At 31.2% G+C, this 21426-nt stretch overlaps 1 long non-coding RNA gene across 1 annotated transcript; it reads left to right on the top strand.

The window, feature by feature from the left end:
- Positions 1–390: 390 nt before the first annotated feature.
- Positions 391–10734, top strand: LOC103574561 (uncharacterized). Its single transcript, XR_549248.2, has 3 exons — positions 391–604; positions 692–737; positions 10646–10734. It is a non-coding gene; the product is annotated as an uncharacterized LOC103574561 (long non-coding RNA).
- The last annotated feature ends 10692 nt before the right edge of the window (positions 10735–21426 follow it).

Genomic DNA, 21426 nt, shown 5'->3' with positions numbered 1-21426 from the left:
GGAAGACTGTCATTAAATTTGATTGGCTCTTTTGAATATGCACATTTCTATTGGTTTAAAATTTTTTGACATATTATTGGTCGTAATTCAAACTGAAATGCTGTGATTGGCTTTTAAATTTTGTCGCCGTTGCATTAGAAATTAGATAAAGCCTCAGCTGAAAGTCGACTGCACACTGCACAGAATATAAAGATGGAAAATGAGTGTGAACGTAGACGACAAACAATTTATAAATTTTAAATAAATAAATCGATTAATTAAAATAATAAAATTTTTAAAAATGCCCGCACTGATTTATCATTGATCTGAATACACATTTTTAAATTTTTATTCGACTTTCATTTTATTTAATAATTTAAAAATTTTTAAAATTGCCAATTGTCAGCTACATTCACACTTATAGATGCAGAGTGTCAATTGTTATGAATAGAAGGTTTGCTTTTAATTAAAAGACGAGAAACTTGTGATAATTTAAATAAATTAAAATTTATAATTGTTATTAGTTGAGTTTGTGTATATATTAAATAAATGAATTGTGAATAAATTTGTAATGAAAATGAAGTTGTAACTGTGGGTATTTAATTGTCAGCTATTATTTGCTGTGGTAAATATAATCAATGATTTAAATTTTTAATTTTATAAAATTATTTATTTTAAAGTATAAGTCGGTAACTTTTTTATTTTGTTTCAGAAAATACTCATTGAATGTCGGACTCTTTTGCGGGCTTGATAATTTGGTAAGTTATCAAAATAAATGCATTTATTCTCGATTAAAAAATTTATTTATTTATTTATTTAATTATTGCTGATTTTTATAAATTCTTTTTTTTAATTGCATGATGTATTAAATAAAATATAAAAAGTATTTTCAAAGAATATCATGATCATGAAGCCGTATTACTTACGCCTTAAAAATTAATCAAAACCACAGTAATCTAGGTCTTCAAAATATTTCCTCAGAGAATAGAGCCAACTATATAATTATCGAAGGTTCTGAGAGTTCTAATTAACTGGATAAATTTTTAAGACTTAGTCATATCCTAAACCTCTTTCATAATGTAGCTTCTAACGATACCCATAGTAATTAGTAACTTCATTGTTTGTCTGTAAAGAAATGAATTTTTTATTAATTTAATTAATTTTAACAGTATTAAATATTAACCCAATAATTACTCTACCGGGATTTGTAATTTAAAATTAAATAATTATTAATATTGACTTAAAAACTTTAAAAACAGTTTACGTGGAACAATAAAGTTTCAGTTGAGCTTCATTAAAGTTAGTAAACAATTACATCAACAATTATTAACCTGCATCATCGAAACCGTAATGTTGTTTGCATAAAAGTTCAAAGGCAATAGATTGCACCTACCGCAAATTAGCTCTACCGGTTTGTAATATCCCCCATATATATACATATAAATATTCTCAATACATCCACACACCAGTCAAATATATAACTCACTTTACAACTATTTACCGCGCGTTATACCGACCGTTGAATTTTTTCACCCCCAGTAGCACCACGAAGCGTTTTTTTCCATTTATAGCGAAATAAATTTAATGTTATCTCATTGGAAAAAAAAAAAAATTAAACTGACAACCATACTTTTAACTTCTCTCACTTTTATTTATTTTATTTAGTCGCTATATTCATACTTTATATTTATTTTTTCCATTTTCCGTAAGCATGTTAAGCTTCGTTTTACTTTGTTTCCTTAATTGCATATTATATAAAAGTTCAACTATGTTGTTAATCTAATTAAAATATATTTTCATAAAAGAAATTTTTTATTTTATTCTGTTTTACACCAAAAATTTTAACACAATGCGAGCAAACCCCACAACTGATATAATTACCCATCAGATTATACTACTAGGGTTGAGGTAAAAGTGCTCGAATCGTTATCTATTATGACCTCTCTACTCATCTCACAGGGGCTGCTGTGCCGGAGGTAATAATTTTTTCCCGCGCGTTAAATGATGTGATAGCGTTTGCAAAAAAAAAATACAATGTACATTAAAGTGAGTACAAGAGACCCAGTTGAATGAGTATAAAATGAATGCTATTAGATCGTTAAAGTGCACTCGTCATGATAACCACAAGTTTTCACATTCTAGGTACTTAAAATTACATAAAAACAAAAATAAACTTGTAGCAGGTATGCGATTTTATGTGACAGAATTTAAACACTGAAACAACAGCATTAATGACCGAATATTTTTTATTTTCGCGATACAATAAAATAATCAAGTCGCATAAATTTTTTTAAAAACTCTATTCTTGTTTATCGAGTTACAGTAGCCTGGCTTTTATTTGCTCAATAAAATAAAAATAGTATTGGAACAATATATATTTTATTTAACAAATGTAGATATAGATATAAATATTTTAGTAATCCATAGTGTCATATTTGAAATAGCAATCTGGTGGCGACTATACAATTTAGTACATTATATCTGTAGAGTATATTGTGTCCACTTGAATATCCTCTAAGTATCCCTCGGGATACCTCGGAGACACAGACATTCCCTATATGTATACATATGTATGGGTAGATATATATATATATAATAATAGCAATACCATATTCTGGTCTCAAATGTTCGTTTTATGATATTCATGAAAATTTCTCTCGACTTAATGATACCGTTATTTTCACCTCTCAGTTATCGAAAAAAATCAACGTTTATTCAATTAAAATTCGTTCACAATTTTATATATTTTTATCATCATATTCTATCATGAATCTTGAAGTAATATGAACAAAACGAGATTCACAATAGCCCCGGATTTAATTTCGCCAATTAATTTAAGGCAACAATGAAATTTAGTGAAAGAAAATTCTCTTTAAGCATAAAATTTAACGGGGTTGTATGATTGTCAGTAAAAAAAATGCTTTTTGACATTTATTTTAATATATATAGCAGTTGAGTAGACCTATTATGTTACGAGAGTGACAGGCTTTTACGAGATTTTAGCTCATTAGACATAGTCTGCATTGGAATTACTGAAAATTTCAATTACAGCTGAACGATCATCTGTCCCATCTGTCGTGTGTACTTCAAAAACTAATTTGTTACATCCACCTCACGGCATTCATTAAATTCCAACTGATACCACAGTATCAGCATCAGTTTAGTACTGCAGGTCGTGTTGAATTCATCGGTTTGAATAAACTCAACATTTTCATTTAAAATTTTCTTTCTGCTCGGTGAAATTGTCCACCGGCAGTCGTCCTCTTACAATAAATAATTTATTAATTAAAATTTAAATTGAATTTAACGAGCCAGCAATTTAATAAAAAATAGTCTTTGGATACAAAATTATAATAAAATAATTCGTTTAATGTAGTTAAGCATGTGTATAAACTTTGAAATGTATTTTGTAGCCTACACAAGAGCAATAAAAGGAATAGTGCCGTAAAAGGATCAAACTAAACTACTTCTCCTGCTAGTGGTACTGGTACTGCTACCGCTACTACTACAAAGGAATAGTAACATAACACAGTTAGCTATTTATCCGTACGCGTGTGACTATAATGCACGAATTTGCATGCAGGTCTCACAGTGAAAGAGCTCTACGAGCACCGTATGCCACCGGTGTTTTAGCAACTACTGTGTATATACCCACATCGAAATTACTACGTCCCGCAAAATAGCTTCAGACTCAACCATTGCACGACCACACTGTTCAACCATTGCTTTCCTTCCTCCTCTTCGACCTCGGGAATTTTCTCTTGGGACAACCAAACTCTATATTGCTCAAATGCATTCATAACATACCGGCAGTGTCTCCAATTTCACACGGAACTCCAAATATAGATTGCTAGATAAAAAAATACGTAAAAAAAAAAAAAAAAAAAGAAATCATAAAAATGATTCGATCCGTTGTTTTAAATTGCATTAATAAAATCTCTGGGTTATATAAATATTCAACAACTATACTTTTTAATTTTTATTAGAAATTATGTTTTTTCGTTATTTCAATGATTTTATTTACGCGGTGAAAAAATTAAAAAAAATAATAATATTTATGCCCATTAAGTGTAAATTAAATTTTTAATTTAACATAAAACTCGTCATTAATCCATAACATTTTTTCAACGACTTTTAAAAACGACGCAGTTGGGTTTAACGACTACGTCACGAAGCGTCATTACTCTCGAGACATGTTGCTTACTAAACTCTCATAACAAACTCATTTTATGGCATTACAACCCCTCGAAGAAATTGTTCGATCGTAGCTACCCCTAAAATACCTAAGAAATAAAACAAGTTAACTGAGGGAAAAAAAGTTTACGACGTATCGAAAGTATTTTTTTATCAAGTCTAAAGCACACTCATTTTCTCTCGGCCTAAGTTTTAATATTAAAGTCTACAGGCATATATGCAGACATTATATAGATAGATTTACAAGAGCATAATATGTGGTTGGCTCCCTTATATTTTCCCTTTCACCCTTGATGACACTCGTCGAGGTCTTCTGTGTGTTCCTTTATACCTTTCTGATATGCATGAGGGAGGCAAATAGCATCAAAGTAACTCTGAACGTCAAGATAAAAAGAACACACAGATAAGTATCACTTTGATATTATGGCAACGACATTACGAGCAATAGTATTTGCTCACGTTATTTTCCACTTTGAAGGTTATCTTTTTTTATATTCCACTTCTTTTCTTTTTTTTTATTATTACAAACAGACACACAGTTCTGTTTAAATATTAAGGGATGGAAATGAAGCAACGCGTGAAATATATAACATTCAACATCAAAGCTGTCTGTCAACATCAAAATCCAGCTAACTCCTCTTTATGGCCCCTTTCACGTGGAAGATTGATAAATAAATTCCAGCTATGGGCCTACACAAATTACGTACATATAAAAAAAATATGAGGCAAATAAAATGAATGTTTTAATGACGTGTACTTGAAAAGTAAAGTTTTTCAATTTGCACCGTTGATTATATAAGTACTTATATATTTCTGACAAATTTTACGAAGCCTTGATGGTCCTCGAAGCACATTTCCCGTACATTTGAATGCTCCACTAATTCTCGAGTTGTCGAGCTCATCTGTGGTGCGGTATCTATTCAAAATCAATCGTCTCATTCATCAAATATACTGCTTGACGGTAACTAGCTGATAATGAGGAACGAGAATGACAAACATCAGCGAGATTCTCATTTGATATGTATAAATAGAAAATCGATGTGACCTATATATATATATATCTATCAACTATCGACCATCAAGCATCGAGTAACCTAGGCGTTTCCACGCGTTTCAAGTTTCCAACATACGACAATGACTAATGATTAATTGGACATGGTCCATGTCGTGGGTCACCAATCACCAGTTTGTAACCTCAGAACATACATTTTATTCTATACTTACTTGTTACAATGAAATAATGACAGACATTCATTAAAATTTATCGATATAAATTATATGAATCTGACCAATGAGTTAAATTTATTTTTTTTATTAAAGTTATACTTAAAGTATCATGTAATATATCAAATATATTATTAATGAAATATTTGAAACTAGCAATATCCAGTGTGATAGGTTGGAAATCCTTTATAAAGAGGCAGAACATCTTTGTTAATACTCGTAAAACTTGTAGCAGTTGCCAATTCCATTTCGTTGAACTTGAGCAATAAAATTCTAAAGAATAAAAAAATAAAAGAGCAGCAAGAAGAAGAATAAGAACTCGAGGTCGAAGAAGATGGAATTTATCGTCCGGAAAACAATCGCTTTATTCCGACATTACTCTGTATACTCAAACTTTAACATAATACTTGTCCCATCTGTGTACTCACTATCCAGCCAGACGTATGCTGTACTGTGTTTCATTTATGTTATTATTATGCGTTAGCTGTGTTATTCGATAAACTACTCTACACATTCGCATTTGACGAATGAATAATGTACACTCCATTTAATATTTTGTTTAATAAATGTCAGTCAATTTTATCCGCTACCAATTATATCGTTCTAAATAATTATATCACCTGCAGTCATTTCCGTGTCGCTGTTGATACAAATATTATGTATTCGATTGGTGTGATGATGGCTGATGGATATTATACAATGGAAATCATGATATAAATGTAGTGGCATTATTCAAATACTTGTACACCGTGAAGTTTGATTGATGAAAATTAAATGAATGACAATTAAAATTTTATCAAAGTATGAAATAGCTTCTGGATGAGGTACAAGTAACACGTTTATGTAGTTAATAATAAAACACATATTGTATATAACTAGTACTTCACTCTATACCTTCCGTACTGTATTATGGAGTGAGTACATACTAGTAGGTACTGTTGATAGTACCCGACGACGTGAAACTTTATGATGTACATTTGAGAGCTTTCAAAGAGTTTGTATATATATATGGTATATATCAGTTGGTGGTTTACGTGTCAAATGATATTCTGGATCTTGTTCCGCCCAACACGAAAACCAACCTGGTGTTGACTAACATTTAAACTCTTAAGTACTTTAAAAAAATAAAAAACTGTGTAAATCATAAAGATAACGGTGTCCGGTATCTAAAGTCGTAATTCAACTAAATTTAAGAAGAAAATAACATAAAAAAGTAAATTAAATGAAAAAGATGAAATAAATGGAGTAAAAAATGTTTTAAATTCACCTTTGCTACATCAGCAAAAAAACTATGGAAGTTTACAATCTTCATAATAAGTTTTTCCTGATTACACTTCTTTCTTCTCCCAAGTCAACTCGCTTAATTGTTTAACATCTGCAACTGGTTAGGCATGGAAATAATTTTTCACGAATGAAAAAAACCAGCAGCTTGATGGAAAATCTTTTTAAGACAAGTTAATCTATTAACGTTAATAGATTACTCGAGCACACGAGTTAAGGTCAGCAGAAGGTTTGAATCAATTATTTTATTTTCTCAAATAATTGTCAGAGAAATTTAACTTGAAAACTTGAAAGTAGTGTTTTTTTACGAATGCTTTTTGCTGAATCAGTTCATATATTTGAAAAATATAAAAGAGTAACATCGAAACATTTGAATATCCTACAAGTAGTCGGACAGGTCACTGGGGCTTCAAAACATCGACAACTGGCGAAAACTCAAATTCCGAAGATCAAATTAAATTTAGTAACTTTCCTATTATTGTTTAAGATTTTAAACGGTCAATGAAGTATTTGAATAGCCTCAAATAAATTATTAATAATTGTTTTCTATCAAGAAATCTATGAAGATTTGTTGATGACAATAGGAGATATACAATAACGACAAACCATTGAGTTAGTATGTTTGTACATGGAAAACCGCAAACATTGCGGTTATTCCTAATTATCACGAGGCGTGATATGCACAAGGATGATACACCATCAACACCACAATTTGTTGGAAAATTGATGTATAGGCAGTAAAGTATAACAACAACAAACGCAAACGTATATGTACAAACAAATATATGAATATACGAGATCTCTTAAGTAATAAATGCATTGTTCATCAATGCTTATCCATCCCACAGTTCTAACATTGCTCATGTACAAATTCACAAATACATAAATATCTACATGCAGGCGTCATCTATAATTTGTGTGCAATAAATTTATCCATAGATTTATACACTTGTAGATAAATTTATTTATAAGTACATAGTTGGCAAATAACATACACGGATGAAAAGCAAATCGTTAAAGCAAAACGTGCCGATTCACGAGAATAGAAGTTGCATACTGTAGTTTGGCTGAGGTTCACCGACATCATCCACCTTTCCCAAGATTTTACTTCATCCCTAGCGTTATTTCGTGCTTTACAAGCAGCAACTGAGGACAATGAAACTTTCCACTAGGCATGCAAGAAGATAAGGGACGCGAAACAAGCGACGTTTTCTCTTCTCTAATTTCTTCAATTGCACCGCGTCTCTCCCTGTTATATACACGATTCTAAATCTACTTTCGTAAGCACATTGGATGACTTTACAAAGGCGGCAAAGTGAGAAACTGTTATTACCTAAATAACAAGGGTTAGGTACTGGTAGATGCCAGTAACAAAATAAACAAATCAATGTAAGTTAAGTTTTGCAATTATTGCAGAATAACGCTATTCTCTAAAACTACTATATTCAAATATACTCCGTTTTAATGTAACTTATACGTGTTCAGTTCATTTATACCTTTACTATATATTCTCTAATGAACACGTTTACAATATAATTATACAAGTTTTAATAATAACAATAGTAATAAAAATAATAATTAAATAAGAGAGTTGAAATTCCTTCAAGAGCTTTTGCAAATAACACTTCTTCTCATTCGTTATATATATATATACATAAATACATATATGAATGTATGTAGATAAAGCTTATTCAGAAATGAAACTGCCTACCATCAGAATTGAAACTCGTGCATACAATTTACTCAACTGAATAGTACTCATTATAGAATTGAAGTAGCAGTAATTTTCCGTTCAAGAGCTACTTTTAATCCTGCTTCAAAAAAATTCTGTAAAATTTTCATTGAGATTTTATTTAACTTTATTTTTTTTTCAACCTTTTAATATTACTTGCTTTGACTCTACTCTCTTTTAAAGTAAAGCCTCAACTCGTGCTCATCAGCTGAATGTCTACAGCAACCTAACAACCTAATAGACTTTGAATCGAAATGAACGCTAGAGAGATTAATCGTCAACAAATTCTTCAATAGGAAAAATCTGTTCATTGTACCTTCTTTATTAAGCGGATTAGCCAGAGTTTTTTGTTGCACTTGAGCGTAAAAAATCGAGAAAAAAATGTGACAAAAGGTCTCAAGGTAAAAAGATAATAAAAATAAAAAATTTTACGAGTTTGTAAATATAACAAATGAAGCAATCTCTTCTATTCGTGGTAATTTGTACATCAGACAGCACTCTGCGGGTTCAGCTAAATTTACTCATCAGCCAAAATCATGAGCATGCATGCTCGCTGAATATATATATCTATATATGGATGTTGGCAAGCCCGGAATAATCATAAAGCGATGAAACAGCTATTTTTATGGTTCAAAGCGGTTTTACTAATGGAATCCAACCGCACATTGGACACCTACGATTCATTCTATATATTTTTCCCTATATAATGGTGTAGCTCTCGGGCTCCGCAACAGCAATCTGTTGACCCAGATCCACTAATCACGTCGCGATTGTTCGCTATTGTTTGAACCTTCATTGACTCTTTCAATATACCCTTCCCAAATTTCATCATCGGCTTTCCTCTATTATACACTCTGTATATATTCAGTATTCGTATATTCACTCGCTATCCATATACATAATAATGAAGCAAAAAATTAATCAACTCTGTACTGGCACTGAAAGTTTTTACAAAATAATCTCCAATAAAATTTACCATATTGAGATGAGAAATATAATTTTCATTAAAAAAATATTGAAACATAAAAAAAAGTTGATTAATATTTCAAAGTATGTCACGATTTTTTAATGCATATAAAATGGAATGAGAATTAAAAATAGCTATGATAGAATGAAGTACAAAATGTAAAAAAAGAAAAAAAATAAAGTAGCTTTCATTTCGTTAATGCCAACGTCTCTCAAAGCCAACAAGAATTTCTATCTTATAAACATTGAAAGCTATACACGTAGAACATATGTCAATAGAGACATGTGTACGCATACAATGTGTATGTTTGTGTAGGTGCGCTGTTGAAGGAAAGCAGTACTTGAACAAGATTGGCGAGATACAGGTAGAAGAACGAATACTCTGCGTTGATACAAACACGTCTGAAGCTTGTTCGTGTATTTTGCTGCACTGTATTATAAGCTACACTAGATGGGAGTTTTCTCTTATATCCCTTTCTCTCCTCTCCTGTCCTTCACTTCTCCCTAGTGTTTTCCTGTATAAGCAGAGTAGAGCTACGCAAGCTTCGCTCTTCGTTTATATTGCCCTCTCACTTTCGCTGCAAGGTTCGTCTTGTAGCCTCCCAAAAGTTTCTTTAGTATACGGCTGTGAGCTTTATTGCTTCACGCACTTGAAAACCTATACGTATAGATATATATTAACAAGCATTACGTTCCATTGAAATATAGATGTTCAAAGCGGAGTTAGTTCACTTATTTTATACTGAATACCCTAGCTCGTATTATTATTGCCCCCTTTGTTAAATATTAATTATAATTTTGATTGTTTACTTAATTACTTATTTATGTGCTGATAATTCGGTGGCATAAAAAGGAATATGTAATATATATATTATATATTCATTAATTTTAATCCTCTCAAAATGAAATTTTTCATTGTTTAAAATAAATTAAATTCATACTGAAAAATTAAATGAATATTTTAAAATGAAACTCTGAATAGTACTTTTAATCTAAAGTATTCATTCCAATGTGTAAGCATTTATAAGCTGGTATTTTATATTTATTTTATATAAAAAAACAATCACACGCGATGTTCAATCACTGGTACTATAACGTATTAATTATAAATAATAATTAAATTGTCATCGATTAACATGAAATACTTACGCCTATTTATTCTATCTCATATCCATATCTGTCATATAGACCATATAATTATCACCAGAAGCTAAAAGCTTAACAAATAATAATAATAATAATAATAATAATAATATAAAATTTTATCAGTTGCAGCTCATGAAAATAGTGTGAAACAGAAGAGAGAGCGAGTCCATTTCGGATCTGATGAGAGTCAACAAGCGCAAACTCCCGGTAATTTAGGGGTTCAATTGGAGGGGTTATATCGCTGGTGCCAAACTGGCCGGCCGAGTTACCCGGATGGCATCATCAGTACGAATAATTCAGGTACAATTAACCAAGTCGGTTAATAGCAACTGTTAATTAGTATATAGGTACTACGTAGGCTCTGGCACACAACCTCTAGGTAGGGTCGAGCTTGCATTTGTGAGATACGATCCGACCGCCAAATCCACAACATACACATGCTTCCATACATATGTACCTTATCTCTGTATACATATATATAAATATATATATATATGAGGTATCAATGCATGCATATATGGAATAAATGCTACACACGCTCAATAATTGTCAGCCAATGATGACGGTGAATTTCACATTTGTGTTGCATCATGCATGACAAATATTTACCTATCTCAACACCATATGGTAAACCGTATTTAAATGTATCGTTGTTTAATTTCAAGCTGCATATATTTATTTAAATACAGCTGTACATAATTCATCATATTATTTCGTTTGTACGGTCGAATTAATGGGTATAAAGAAACATTTTATAGTTGTTGAATAGACGCGTCGGTAATTTAAGTTATTCGAATTTTGTATAGCTGATAGACGAACTCATTCTACTTTGTGTGATATGGTTATAAACGATAATAATAATGAATGATAATTGCAATGATTGTAGTTATGGTAATGGGAATAATAATAGGTATTATATATATTGAAGCTGAATCAATGATAAAAAAAAGATAAAATAATGGACTTAAATCGTAATTTTATTTGTCACTTGATTGCTTAAAAAATATAACACGTGACCTCACGTATGGGATCATAAGAGTCATGATATATGAGTGAAAAAATATAAAAAATTCGATATAGAGATTTTAATTTAATAACTTTTATTATATCTCGTTGGCTAAGAGTTGAAATTTATTATTGTTATTTATTTTTAAAGAATCGCTTTTTGCTTGTATTCCATTTTCACTTGATCCCGTCAAAGCGGCATTCTTTCACAATATTCAAGCTACCTTTTCACATCTCGTGCGATTCAATTTGGATTTCAATTTAACATACCCCACGTGCATTTCGTTATTTCGTTTTCTGTGACTTTTTTTTTTTTTTTATTCTTATTTTTATTCATTATTATTTGTCTACGTATAAACTCACAGAATGTGCATTTCATATTATATACTGGCAGAAAATTCTCTTGTTTAAAATTATTCGTTATTACTTCAATGTCGCTATTCATTGCAAGCTATTATTATTATTTTTCTAAATTTTATTATTTATTGTTTTTTTTTAACATTTATTTAATCCGCACCTTCATCATTTGAAGCGCGAGTAAGTGAGCGGACAGATGGTGCGAGTTAATGAAAAAAATGTCGAGAGATAAAGAAATGAATTTAATATATACTCATAAAAAAATGATATTAATACCACTTTAGCTATCATATTAAGTGTGAAATGAAACTCTTACTTCATTATGTCAATTATGGTTAATTATATATAGTGAGACATGTGATATGCGACGGGAAAATTCGCGGTTGCAATTAGACGCTCCTGGAACATTTCCGTCCTTCTTTTATCAATAAATATATATATACATATACATAGTAAGCTATTAGTGGTATTATATATACGTTAGCAAGTTTTGTGGTTACAATTATGTTAGCACAGCTGCGAGTAATGCGTATTAATTAACGTCGACAGTCTCATGGGTAAACGAAAACTAATACCGACATGATTTTCAATCAAATTAAAATTACACTTTCTAATACATATAAAAAATATATCGGAAGAATGAAAAAATAAGTGTTTGAGTTATGTAAAAACTTTTTAACTCATAACCTCCTTCACTATTTTTTATCACGCCTCATTTCTTTCGTACGACGGAATATTTTTTTTTTACGATGCAGAACTGCGAGATGGAAAAGCTCATTTGAGTGCGGTGTGAGTAAAATGCCAGAGAAGAGAAACTATGTACCACTGTTGTTAAGATCATGGGTATGCTACAGCGAGAAGAGGTGGTAGTCTTACTGGTTGAGCCAACACCAGATTTATGGCTCTGACGCAGCCCCCGTAGGATGGAGAATAATTAATAATTAATTGCCAGAGCTTTTTTACGGTTTCAGCATGAGCCCTCAGTTTATTTTGCTAACTGATAGCTCCATTAAGAGAATAAAACGAAAACGTATAATAAAAATAACGATACTAAAGTTAACTATTTAATAGAATAAAAGATCTTTCCCTCAACGAAATTGCTTTAAATTTTTAATTAAAAAAAAAATAAAAGTTAATTGATTAATTTGATGGCATTATTAAGAGAATACTTTTTTTTTCTTCAAGTAACATCTATTTTTAATCCTTATTCTGCTATGTGAAAGCTATACTAAGTTCTGAGCGAGATCGTAAAACACGAGACTGCGATCTGCCACACATGGATTGATTCGAGAACCCGATCGTTCGAGACTAGACCGTGACATGAGTAAAGACGGTCGGCCACGTATGTGACGAGGGAGTCCGCGAAATTTTATAATGGAGTTACTCAAGTGGATATTTCTTGCAGACCCATAAAACGTAAAAAGGAATACCGGGACACTACTGAGAAGCCGGAGAGGGTAAAAGTCGTTGGACAACCCGGCTAGTGTAGGTCGAATTTCACGGGGGGTGGCGGCGTTGCTGCCAATGTGTGTATAAAGTAAAACATCGTATGTATTGTATGTAGAATTCCAATAGTATAGTGTATACATAGCCAAACTCTCCCCTTTAAAAGTAGGGGTGTTGATCTATGCTCGAGCGAAGACCCCAGGACAACCTCGTATTTATTACTTCCAATGTCTAAAACGTCTGCCTCTTTTTCAGTTTCTTTTTTTTCTGACTCAAGCTTACTGCCTGTACATTCTTCTCGTTCTTCAGTTTACTTCGTACTTGCTTTTCTCATATGTACTTCTATTATTTTTCTTCTTCCCCTCCTCTTTTTTTTTTTTTAAACTAGAACTTATTTTATTTTTTATCTGTTTTTTTTTTTTTTATTTTAACTTTTTTATCGTGTTTTATTTTTATTACGAGGTGAATTTTGTGGTCGTCCGCAAGCACCGGAAAGAAATCCAACTTCCGGTTAACGTTGATTTTTGTCGTCGTTCACGATATTCGTTGAATGTAAACTCAAACTCTGAAACTCTGGTGAAACCATCCAAGCAATAGAACACTCTCGTAAAATACCACTAGACTACACAAGTAACGACGATGGAACCGGCATTTCAACTCTATATACATATATTTTAGTCGAAATTATCGGATCAAAACTGGCTTAAAAATGTTATCTGCTAATTGTGACTGCAAAATCTCTACAAGATGTTTAAAAAATTCAAGATGTCAGAAGAAATTATTGAGTCACCACGATTACGAATTTTTTTAGACTCCGCTTAAACGTTATGTCGGAAAGTTGTTTCCATATTGCATCTACCATGAAATTTACCTTATTTGCGAACATCCTGACTATATTGAAAACAATTTGTGAAATAAGGTTAAAAAGTTTATAAAGTTAAGGGCAATCTCAGATAGTACTCCCCACTTTTTAAAAAATTTCAATGGCTTTCAACTGTCATAACCTTTTTTAAAATTTTATTAATTAATTGCAAAAAAAATTAAAACCTTAATTGAAAAAAGGAGAACGTAGTTGTAATTTCACCGAGGCATAAAATTAAAAAAAAATTACTTGCAATTGATATTAATCAGAAGTTAAATGAAATTTGTTGAATAAATTTTGGCCTAGAAAATTGGAAAATTCGAATTATAAAATTGACATGAAGATTATACTGAAATTTATTTTACAAATTTCGTTCAGCTTCCAATTTACATCAACTGCAAATGATTTTTTTTCAAAATCTATATGCTAGCGAAATTACGACTACGTTCTCCTTTTTCCAATTAAGGTATTATTTTTTAATTAATTAATAAAATTTTAATACGGTTATGACAATTCAAAGCCATTGAAATTTTTGAAGAAGTGGGGGCACTATCTAGGCATGCCCTTAAATCCTATAATTTTTTAAAATTAAATACACATTCTTTTTTACATCAACTAAATAAATATTTATTTGTCTACTTGAAATTTGTGTACTCGAATAAAAAAACTTGTTGAAATTGTTTGAAGCAAGAAAATGAACAATGAAATAGTGTCAAATCTCACAAAGTCACCGCAGACTCGAGTGTATTCCGATTCACTACGATCAAGTACACTTCAAATGACACCTCGAGTATCGCTCCAATCACCCAAAACCACTTGTGTTTTAGTGAGCAATCATATTTCACAGTTTCCAAATACCCACTTCAAACGCTACTCGATTTTTTTATAAACAAAATTCAAATAATGCTTCAATTGTTTTCTCCATCACTATCATACATAAAACTAAAAATATAAAGCAAAATTAAAATATTAAGCAACACTCAAACTCAATTGAATTTATCTTTAACCAGTATTGCATAAAGTATTTTATCAAATGCACTAAATAATTATGTTAATGTAAGATAATAGAGGCATCAGGAAGTCATTCAGTCGTTCGAAATGTAATTAAATTAATTTAAGTAATTAATTATTGATCAAATCAATGGAAAAGCGTTACAGTAATTCGTTAAGCATAAGTAACGAATTAATTGATTACATCATCAGATATTATTATTCTCCCGTCGGCAGTAGAAAATTTAACCTATCAGAAAATTAAGCTTACATTACCGAACAAGCTCACATTATACCTTCTATTCTCCAGTACACAATAATTAAATTTATTGAACACGGATACAATTATCAAATGAGGATGAATACATTCGTATAGATACTACTCATGCACTGTTAATTATATAATAGCATAGTTTTACTTGATCAAGCTATTAAGAATTAACGTTTTGACGCATACCAATATTGCAATATACAAATATACAATATAACAAGTCCGTAATTATATATATACACACTTTGATCCAAAATACCAGATTAGATTCCCAAGTGTTTATTGAATCCCGCTGATACGTATAAAACAATTTACAGTTTCCAGGGTTGCACAAACCACGAATCGGAAGTTTCTCTCATGCCATTTGCTTTCCTGCTGTGCTGGTACTACTGCATCCAAGCATTACTTTGTTATATAGAGACTCCACTACATACATATATATTTATATATAATAGTACCAACTATACAGTATAGTGTAAAATCAAATGTATAGGAAAAGAAAAAAGAGTTTGCTCGGTGTAGAACATACGAGATTATTTATCACCGTGGGTCTCCTGGCGCCCAGATATCCGGTTTCTTCTCAACTCCGTACTACTGGTACTCAAACACACTCAGTTCAGTGAATGCTATACAGCTTTGGTCGGACATTATGAATTAGAATGGCCTCAACTCTTCGATCGGTTTTATGTTCTCCATAATGTCTGTTGATTGCCGCACTTATCTGCTTTTATAGTTATCCACAAACCCTTATGACCGAGAATTTAGTTTTTCTGATGGGTATTGCCAAATAAAAGCTTTAAGCTGAGATAGAAATAGAGATAGAAAAAATAAAACAAGATGGAAGAGAAAAATTGCACGCCAAAAACTCCGCGTAGTGGTCTATACTCTTGTGAATCTTCTGAATCTAATCCCCCCGTGGTGTAACAGTAATAGTAAAAAGAAAAAATATCCAGCGTCTACGTCTTATTCGCTGTGCTTGTACTTTAATAGTCAGCGTCTCGCCGCGGAGGCCGTTTTTCAAGTTTACTCCGCCCAGCTGTCGAAACTTGCGTTTTCATGCGACGACCGGATGCTGTAGATGTGTAGTATGGGCTGTCGTAGGATAGTCGGAAATTGCTGAAGAAAAATAGACGATAAGGGAGATGAAAATCCAAAGTTGCCTATTGTTATCATTTGATACGCATAGCAATACAATTTTATGTCTAGACTTAAACTTATTTATTTGAAAAAATCTGAAAGTTGATTTTATAAACAAAAAAAAAAAAAAAAAAAATAACAGGTGCAATATTTTTACGACTGAAAGCTTGAGTTGTAAAAAGTTTTTTTTTTTATCGATAATTGGATCATTTAAATTTAATTTAAAAAAATGAATGAATTATTTGACCATTAAAATTTAAGATTAACGATAAAAAAATTTCTCTAGTATCGATACTCATTGAACCACTGATATGTTAAAAAAAAATTATGCACTGAATAATTTATCGAAATTTTAAATTCAGAATTTATATACTCGATCCATTTGTAATCACATCACCGAACTCATTAACCAATATTGACGAGTAATAATTCGTACTTGAACTACTGCGAGTAATTGGAAACTTTATGCTATGGCATTGACATGGAAAAACAATAGATTAGTTTAATTATACTACTGTTGACATAGATGGAACAGTATTTAACTGACTATACATCTATACACTTCGATACCCTATTGTCTATATACATATATTTAAAATAATGTCGAGTATAGATGAAACGCACATATCGAATGGATCATTAAACACTTGACTTGAATTGCTAGCACCTCTGAATCGTCAGTGATCGATTGGCGTGCATTTATAGTTACGCCGTAGCAGTTTCCTATGATACGCAAATGTCGATAATATTTTGCTGACTCTACCAGACTATTGAATTCTCTGCTCGTTCACACGAGTTGTGAAAGAACTTTTACACAAGTTAAAGAGTTTCAGCAGAAATATATTGATCGTTATTACTAAAAAAAATAAAAATAAATTTTAAAAATATGACATTTCAATTTATTTTTGTGACAGAATGAAAAATTATTCAGATTAAATAATGATAAAATTAACGCTTCAAATATTTATACGTGAAATTTACTGAGTTGTTATTATCCGCAATGTCATAAATTTAAATAATTTATTAATGTTAAAGTTGTAATTAAATTACTGGATCTTTAGTAATTAATAATAAATTTAAATACTAATGTGCTAATCAAAATTTAGTATAAGAGAAGAGCTATTCAATCTCGGCTCTGATAAAATTAACATGAGAGTATATATTCAAATTAAACCTACGTATTCATCAAAATCAGTTTAAAGCATTGCGCTTGATGATCGTACATTAAAATTAATAATAATTTTATGGTGGTCAGTTATGTTGCATAATTCAATAGTACATGACAGTGACCGGGTTTATTTCTATCCATATAAATTAAATATGTGATGCATAAATACGTTCATTTATTTGTTTATTAATTTAATAATAATTAAAATAAAATAATCTCGTTATTGTAATACTATTGCGGTAAAGTTGGTTAATAAACACGTCCTATGATAATGCACACCTGGTGTGGTAGTATGCGTGGGATATGATCGTAAACCTTCTTGATATTCTCAAGAGCATAATTAACTGGTCCATGCCAACAACGTGAGATAAAATTTCATGTTAATAAAATTTAATAAACGTCACATGATATTACTAAATTAACAAACTGAACAATGAACATAAAATTAAAATTTTTCAAATTATTATTTTTGTTCTCATAATTGGGAGAAATTTTTAAAAATTAATTGGAATATTTATCAAGATTATAAACAATCACAATAAATATATTTATTTATCAGTGTATTTGTTAGTTAATTAGTCAATTAACTATATTACCAATGCAATTATCTGCAGATCAGGGAGAGTAAATTCTGAGAGGATTACTAATTATCCTGCCACACCCTAATCCATCACTACTTGACTGAGTGTTAATAAACTGAATAATTAGTTAGTATCTATTGTAGAATATTAATACCTGCTAAACTTCTATATTTGATTCCACTGAAACATATTTGATTTCTTCATTAAATATTACCAACAATTTTAGTTTAATTTAAAAATATCTTTTAGAGTATTGAGTGATGTTAATAAGTCGAGCAGCGTATAAACAATTGAAAAATGTCAAGATTGAATCTGCAGGAAACGTCTGTGTTTATTTATTTTAAAAAAAGAATAAGATTACTAACGTCAGCAAGTCGTCGAACAACGAACAGATTTTGCAAGTGACATGAAAGTCCCAGTAGTCAGTGTAGCCAACCCCTTTCGGAGGGAGGAACATAGAGGCCGAGGCTGAGAAAATTCAGAGATCTGGGAGAAACGTGGATACACCGGATGACCGTTAAGGGATATAGAGATGATAAGAGTGAGACGGCTGTATTATAGTTCGCTGACGTGGTCACAGGACACAATTTTAAGCTCTAAAATTTTGGCCGAAAGTTATTTTCAGACCTTACATATATTCTGCCCACTGCTTCACCCCTTCTTCCCCTTACTTGTTAATGTCTCAGCATCATTGCACATACACACATACATGAATGTTCTTGACCCTCGATATCAAAGAGAAATTGCAGACGCTTTGGTTCCCAAGTAGATGTAAAGGAGCCAGAGTAAATGTTCGATAGGTTGGCGAATTGGGTGGGTTGTGAATTTGAGTCTGTCGAAGGATCGTCAGTCGCGTGGAAGAGACCCTCGTAGTTGCTCAAGTGTCCGGCAACTATTCTGGACTGCTTCAATCTGCTATGACTGCTGCTTAAACCGTATGCTGGTTATCGTGAAATGTCTTTGGACGCAGTATTGATCCCAGACCAATAAGAGTAGGAGGACAAGAAGGACTGGGAAACGGAAGGAAGGAGAACAGTAACAAAGACAGGGATATCGTGAGTCGTGAGGTTGTGTCTCCATCGCTTGACCTCATCGTATATTTTTATACCTCAGCTTCCTCATGGCAAATCGAAGCTTTATAAAACTCTATAAATCAACGTACTCGATCCACTTTTATAGCATACGTATATCGATATATCTATATCTGTATACCTTTATAATATATATATTATATAAAATATATAGGTACTAAAAATAAGTTACGATTGTACTTTAAATTAATCAATATAATGTATATAAATAAATAAATATAAATGGGGTTACGATAAATTATTGAAGATTGTGAAAAATGCTTCGCGTAATGTTACTGCAGATAAGAGTTATCGTGAGTAGCAACAGGTGATACAAAAAAAAATTATAAAAACTACTTTATTTTTTTTAAAATAAAAAATTTAAAGAAAATTGCTGAAGGGAATGAATTATTGATTTTGAGAGATATGATGGTTTTTAGTGAGGAAAGTCGTGATCTTTTTTATTCAAGCTCGATCTTTTGTTCATTGTTACAACACGATCTCCGTGGGGAGGTTTTGAGAATTAAACTTCGTAGACATAGACAATGCAGTGGGGTGTAGTACGCACTCAGACATTGACAATGAGACAAGTCAAGAGAGATAGAAAAAGATGTGAAGTAAGTAGTTGAGATGAGTGGAGAGAAAAGACGACAGTAGTCTCTCGTAGAAAATAATACAATTCGAGGGCAATATCCGGTGCGGAAAAGAATAAGATCGCCAAATCCGAGTATCAAATTTAAAAAGTGAATCTTTTTATTCATATGTATAGAGAGATGCAATCTTTGCGACTATTTCTTCTGACAATTGCATTTGTTACATATATTGTGTGTGTTGTTCCATGCGTACTCGGGTGATTGCTGCTCTTTCAACTTCAATTTACTTTTTTTATTCTTTTTATCTGATGAAAACTTATTTTATCCATAGAAAAATTTCCATTTTATTCAAATTGATACTCGAATTTGATTTTTAATTTTCAAAAAATACGAGGCAATTTTTATTACGTTTATTTTCTATTAAAAAAAAATATAATAGAATGAACATGTTAATTGCGTTATAAATAAAGAACAATATTCAAAGATTAATCTGTCCTGATTTGATATTCAAAATCCGGTACCCAATGGGCAACACACGACTAAAAAAATAAAAATTCCCAATATAAAAGCGAAAACATTTATCATTTACGTACACTATTGTATGTATTAAGTCTGTTATATTTTATTTATTTTTTTTTTTAACATTCAGTCAACCTAACAATATCATTGCATTTATAATCATTCTATATCCGCGGCAATAAAATTGGCCATTGCATGCCAAACATACTCGCGTTCTAGTTATGAATAAAATTATGTTCCTGCTCAACAAAAACCAAAAAAAATATCAGCATCACCAAAAAGTAAAAAAAAAAAAAATAAAAGCGTTTGGAATAATTTCAAATATTGAATCACCGCGAGCGTCAGAAAAATAATTTGTGAGAGGCGAAAAAAAATAAATTGTCAACGCCAAAAGACAATAACAGTCATGCGATGGTGGTAGTGCTGGTGCTGTGAGAGAAGTCAACTCCACGTGACATTTTTATCATTGATAAATAATGCATGGACTGTCGTAACCACGAGAATTAGGAGTAGCAGAGGTAGATTGTATGGGGGAGGGGGGATAAAATAAAACTTTATCTCTTTCTCTCTCTATCTTTCATCTCTCAGTTGAATAAAACAAGGGGCGCACTGAGAAAAGCACACAAAAACTTGTCGACGACGACTTTGTTATATAGAAGACACTATGCTAAGACATTTCGTGATTTTATTTCTTCTTCATTCGTATTGTAATAAATTCTGTATTAAGTGAACTGTCTCCGAATTTCTTTTATTATTTTATACTTTCTTCAAATAATATTTAAATAAAATTAAATATAATTAAACATGAATATTATTTTTTTGAATCGTCATAATGACATATATTTTATTGCCACATCTTATAAAACTTAGTTCTAGGTACATTATTTCGTATTATTATTATTTTT

This window comes from Microplitis demolitor, chromosome 3, assembly GCF_026212275.2.
Source record: "Microplitis demolitor isolate Queensland-Clemson2020A chromosome 3, iyMicDemo2.1a, whole genome shotgun sequence".
Classification (NCBI taxonomy): Eukaryota; Metazoa; Arthropoda; class Insecta; order Hymenoptera; family Braconidae; genus Microplitis; species Microplitis demolitor.
This window is presented reverse-complemented; position numbering and strand designations above follow the sequence as displayed.